We start from the raw sequence: 6,564 nt of genomic DNA, 5'->3' as shown, positions 1-6,564 counted from the left end.
TGCCTCTGGTTATTACCAGGCCCCTCCTGCCTGACTTCCTTCCCAATGCGTTTCTTAGTGACCTGTGCAGGGGGAGATGGCACCTGCTCTCTTCAATCCTTTCAGCTTTCTGAAAATATCAATGACGCATATATATATATATATCATATATATATATATATACACACATACATACACACACATATATATACATATTGCATACACACACACACACACCAGGCACTGTTCTAGGCACTAGAGATAGAACAGGGAACAGACAAGCCCAGTCCTCAGGGAGTCGACATTCTTGTGCTGGAGACAGTCAATAATAGTAAGCACTATTATACAGCTTATTAGAATATGATAAGTTCTATGGAGAAATATGAAGCAGAAAGGAGAAATGAAGTGAGGGAGGGAGGGGTTGCAATTTGAGCAAGGGTGATCACAGAAGTCCCTTACCTCACCAGTCTTTCCACTTCTAATTACAAGCAGCAAGAATGATACTTTAAAACTTAAATTTGGCCATGTCTGATCCCTGCTTAAAACTATCTGTAAGTAGGCAATGGTTTCTTAGATATGACACCAAAAGCAAAATCAACAAGAGAAAAAATAGATAAATTGGACTTCAAAATTAAAAAGTTTTGTGTTTCAGGGGCATCTGGCTGTCTCAGTCTGTGGAGCTTGCAACTCTTGATCTTGGGGTCGTGAGTTCAAGCCCCACGTTGGGCAGAGAGCTTACTTAAAAAAAAAAGTTTTGTGTTTCAAAGGACATCATCAAGAAAGTAAAGAGACAACCCACAGAATGGGGAAAGAGTTGCAAATCATATATCTGATAAGGTACTTGTTTTGGGGGGTTAGATTTTTATTTTATTTATTTATTTGAGAGAGAGAGTGAGAGAGAGAGAGCGCACATGAGCAGGGGGAGAGGGAGAGGGAGAAGCAAGGAGCCGGATGTGGGATTTGAGCCCAGCTGAAGGCCGATGCTTTACCGACTGAGCCACCCATGTACCCCTATTTATTTGAGGGGGGGAGAGGCAGAGAGAGAATCCCAGGCAGACTCTGCACTGAGTGAAGAGTGCCACAAAGGGCTCAATCCCACGACCCCGAGACCACAACTGGAGTTGAAACCACAAGTTGGGTGCCCAACCAACCAAGCCACCCAGGCACCCCCAATAAGGTACTTGTAATTAAAATAAAGAAGTGGTGGAACTCAATAGTAATAACAAGATAAATAACCTAATGAAAAAATGGACAAAGCCTCCAGATAGACATTTCTCTAAAAAAGATATACTGGGCACGTGGGTGACTCAGTCAGTTAAGCATCTGTCTTCCGCTCAGGTCATGATCTCAGGGTTCTGGGATCAAGTCCCACGGCAGGCTCCCTGATTAGCAGAGGGTCTGCTTCTCTGCTTCTCCCCTGGCTCATGTGCATTCTCTCTCGCTCACTCTCTTTCTCTCTCAAATAAATAAATAAATTTTTTAAAAAGTTAAATAAATAAAAAATTAAAAAGATATACAAAGGCCAATAAGCATATGAAAAGATGCTCACCATGTTAATTATCAGGAAAATGGAAATCAAAACCATGAGGAGATACCACTTCACATCCAGTAGGATGGTTATAATTTCTTTTATTTCTTTTTTAATGTTTATTTATTTTCTATAGTAGCTGTACACCCAATGTGGGGCTTGAACTCACAACCCCCCAGATCAAGAGTTGCAGGCTTTGCCAGCCAGGTGCCCCAGACAGCTCCCATAACGCCAGGATCACGCCCTGAGCCGAAGGCAGACGCTTAACCGCTCTGCCACCCAGGCGCCCCTAATTTCTTTTAAATGGAAAATACCAAGTGTTGGCAAGGCTGTGGAGAAATCACAACCTTTATACATTGATGTTGGGAATGTAAAATGGTGCAGCCACTTTGGAAAACAGTCTGGCAGTTCCTCAAAAGGTTAAACTTAGAGTTACCATATGACTCAGCAATTCTACTCCTAGGAATATACTAGAGAACTGAAAGCATATGTTCACACAAAAGCTTGTGTGTGAATGTTCGTCGCAGCATTGTTCATAATAACCAAAAGGTAGAAACAACGCAGCACATCAACTGATGACTGGATAAATAAAATGTGGTACGTCCATATAATGGACTGTTACTCGGCAATAAAAAGAAATTAAGTACTGATACATGCTACACCATAGATGAACCTTGAAAGCATGCTAAGTGAGAGAGGCCAGACTCAAAAGGTCACACGCTGTATGGTTCTAGTTATATGAAATGTCCAGAATAGGCAAATCCATAGACAGAAATTAGATTAGTGGTTGCCTGGGGCTGAGACAACTGGGGGGAAGGGGAGTGACTGCTGACCAGTATGGGGTTTCTTTTCTTTTTTTTTTTTTTTTAAGACTTTATTTGACCCAGAGAGAGAGAGAGAGAAAGAAGGAGAGAGGGAGGGAGGGAGAGCCCAAGCAAGGGGAGTGGCAGGCAGAGGGAGAAGCAGGCTCCCTTCTGAGCAGAGAGAACAATGGTGGACTCGATTTCAGGACCCAGGGATCATGACCTGCGCCAAACGCAGCCGCTTAACCAACTGAGCCCCCCAGGCGCTCAAGTACAGGATTTCTTTTGAGGATGATGCAATTTTCTAAATTGTAGTGCGATGGTTGCATAGCTTTATTAATATACTAAAAACCATCAAAAACCCCAAAACTAAAAACCATTGAATTGTACATTTTAAAAGGGTAAATTATATGGTATGTGGCTTATATTCCAATAAAGCTGTTATATTAAAAACAACAACAACAACTGTCCATTGCTCGCCATTGTCCTGGGGCGTTCAAAGCTCTGCCAAGCCTACAGTGTCTCTCTCAATTGGTTGGGGGGGGCGAGTACGGGGCTATAAGCAGGTGGAGTGGGGGCCAGTGGCACAGGAGGTGAAAGGATTCACCCAAGGCAGAACAAAGGAAAAAGTTTATTGAATACACCATAAGAGGGAGCCAGGCAGGTGGCAGGGGAGAGGGTGTCTGCGAGGAGGCAGTGGGTGGGGGCTGTATTTTATTTTTTTTTACTTTATTTTTTAAAATTTTATTTATTTGAAAGAGAGAGAGCACAAGGGGGGTGCAGAGGGAGAGGGAGAAGCACACTCCCCACTGAGGGGGGTGGGGGCTCTATTTAAAACAGGAAGGTGAGGAAGTATGGGACGGGTGGGATTCTCCCTTCTTTGGTAACTGTGTCTGGTTCTAAGGAGCCCATTGGTCAGTTAGGGCCTGTGGATATTTTGAGGTGGGTCGCCTGCTGGGGGTGTGTGGATTCAGCCAGGGGGTCACTGTGGGCCCTTGTGCCGGTCCATTGCTCATGCCTGTTGTCTCAAAGTAGCCTCTACAAAGCATGGTGTTTTGCCCTAATAGTTCTGTCAGGGAGGCTCTTCCTGAGAGTGGTATCAGCAGGCCTCATTCCTTCATTTCCCTCAAATGTCACCTGCGCAGTGGGGTCTTCTCTGAACACCCTACCTCACTCATATTGTCAGTCCCATGCCCTTACCTGATTCTATGTTTTATCCATAACATTGCCTTTCAATATAGAATTTACTCATTTTATTTATTGTCTGTTTTCCAACTAGTGATGCACAATAGGAGTGGTCTACAGCAGTACAGGCAAAAAGGGGGTGCACTGTCTGTAGAGAATTTTAAAAATAAATAAATAAAACTGACCAAAAGTTGGCCCAGTTTTTATTATACCATGCACTGACAAATTCTAAGCAGTATCAGTAATAAAATAATCCTCCAAATTAATCCCAAATCTTTCGTTGGTCTGCTTATAAACAATTGATGCAATTACTGTTGAATTTATTTTTTTTTTTAAAGATTTATTTATTTGAAAGAGAGCGTGCAGGGAGCCTGATGCAGGGCTCAATCACAGGACCCCAAGATCATGACCTAAGCTGAAGGCAGCCACTTAAGGGACTGAGGCATCCAGGCACTCCCCTCCCCTGTTGAGTTTTAATAATAGGCTTCCAGTTAGTTATTTTTATTACTGTATCCTTTAGTAAACATTGTATTTGTATTAGTTTGCTATTGCTACAGAATAAATTACCACAAACTTTGTGGCTTAAAACTTATTATCTCATGGTTTCCAGATCCAGGCCAAACTTGGTTTAGCTGGGCCCTCTGCTCCAGGGCTGCACTGAGCTATAATCCAGGTGTCAGCCACGGCTGCCATCTCATCCGAGGCTCAACTGGAGAAAGATCTGCTTCCAGCTGCTTGACCTTGCAAGGATGAGGTCTTTAGTTTCTCGCTGGTTGTCAGTAGGGGCTGCTTTCAGCCCCTAATGGCCATCTCCTTGCCGTGTAGCCTTCTCCAAAAGTCTTCCTACTATGTGGCAGCTTATTTGTTTCAAAACCAGCAATGGAGTCTCTCTCCCCAGCCCACTAAGAAGGAGTCTTATATAATGTAATGTAAACACAAACCTCCTTTACCATATTCTATTGATGAGAAGGAAGTCCTAGGTCCTGCTCACACTTGAGGGGAGGGGAATACACAAGCCATGAGCATGGGGGCTACCCAACGTCTGTTTACCACAAAATTCTAGCGAAGTTAATATAGAGAACTCCCAGGTATACAGTTGACCTCTGACATATGAAGACTCAGCTGTATGTGTTCATTTTGAAAGTAAGTTCATAACAATTTGGTATCATTTGGGCTTGTGCAGTTTGAGTCTCCAATCTCTATGATTCTACATATTCTTGCATTTAAATAATAGATTAGAAATTAGGGGGCACCTGGGTGGCTCAGTCGTCAAGCGTCTGCCTTCGGCTCAGGGCATGATCCCGGCGTTCTGGGATCGAGCCCCACATCAGGCTCCTCCGCTGGGAGCCTGCTTCTTCCTCTCCCACTCCCCCTGCTTGTGTTCCCTCTCTCGCTGGCTGTCTCTCTCTCTGTCAAATGAATAAATAAATCTTAAAAAAAAAGAAATTAAAATGATAGCACAATTATTGTAAAGATGAAGAATCTATCCTGTCATCCTACATATTCTTTTGGAATTTTTTGTTTAAAATAGTGAATCAGTGAATACTGAATGAGCTGTAAGCTGTACTTTTTTTTTTTTCTTTTTTTGGTAAGTGAAAATTTTCATTACACATGAAATATTTGACTGAATTGAGTAATGGCTTTGAAATTGAAATTTATTCATTTTCAATTATTAATTTTAAGACTAAAGAACAAATTAATGATTCTTTTTTTATTATGTTAGTCCAAATTAATGATTCTTACATGATGTTATTGAAAATAATTTTCTGGTAGAGAGGAGGAAGTATAAAAAAGTTATCCCCTCCAGGTGTCAGATATGCTAGTTCTCCCACTGTTCCCAATATTACAAAATGAGTCCCAATAGGGCAGGAATTTCGCTTTGTTCACTGTTGTATCTTCTCCAGCATTTACAACAATACCTGGCTCATAGTGGGTGCTCAGTGAATATGCCAAATGATCAGATGTGTGAATGAATGAATGAATGAATGGACCTGTGACTCCTCTCCAGCCTCAGCTCTCACCACAGCTCTCACCCCGGCTTGGGATTATGGGGTGGGCTGGGGTGGGCTGGGGGTTTCGGGTGCTGGAGAGATCTTTGTCCTCACACTGAGACTCTTGACCTTGAGTCCTTGGACCTCACTGCAAGATTAAAGAAGATTGTGGGCAAAAAAATATTTTTTAAATTAAAAAAAAATTGGTGAAGGCCCCTGTTGGCTCAGTTCGTACAGCACAAGACTCTTGATCTTGAGTTTGTTGAGTTCCTGTCCCACCTTGGGTGTAGAGATTACTTAAAAATAAAATCTTAAAAAAAAAAATGGACACAAAACTTTAACTGGTTCAGGTAAACACTGTTTTGATAACCCAGTTAAGGCTCTTTACATATTATTATGCCAGGAGGGAGGCTGAATAGTGGGAGGTGGCCCTGGATCCTGTAAGGCACTGTTGCCTTCCTTGCCTCAGGGCTTTTGCATTTGCGTTCCAGATGCTTGGAATGTTTGTCCATCAGCCCTTCTGATCCTTCAGGGTTCATTATCACAGCCACCTTCTCACTTCCACAACCTCAGTCCCTGATCATTCAGTCTGTGCTTCTCTGTCACATCCCCAATCATTCTAATCACTCTTGTCCTATGCTTTTGTCGTCACTACTCTTGGTTGTTCCTGTCTGGTGAGGAAGGGACTAGTCTGGCGTGGTCATCGCTGGATTCCCAGTAACGCGCCTAGTAGGAGTTCAGTGAACATTCAATTTAGGAAGGAATAAATCCCTCACCCTCAAAGGAGGGCAGAAATGAGGCGAGCTTCATCGCCACATTTTCAGGAACCACAGACTTACAGGAAGACCATTCTGCACCGTCTTCTCCCACCCCGAGGCCCAGCCCAAGGGTGAAGGTACTAGGACGTCACCAAGCTCCGGAGCAGGGAGGCAGGAGCCCCAGGGCTCAGCAGGTTTGCGCCTCCCCACGGGCTAGGTCCTACCCCAGGCGCACCAAGCAAGCCCCACCGCCCAACCCCCCACCGCTCCACCTCCCCAATCCTGCGGCCAGCCCAGGTGCGCCGAGGGAGGTGGATCGC

The sequence above is a fragment of the Ailuropoda melanoleuca genome, chromosome 12 (genome assembly GCF_002007445.2).
Source record: "Ailuropoda melanoleuca isolate Jingjing chromosome 12, ASM200744v2, whole genome shotgun sequence".
Lineage (NCBI taxonomy): Eukaryota > Metazoa > Chordata > Mammalia > Carnivora > Ursidae > Ailuropoda > Ailuropoda melanoleuca.
The sequence above is the reverse complement of the archived record's forward strand: the minus strand, read 5'-3'. Positions refer to the sequence as shown.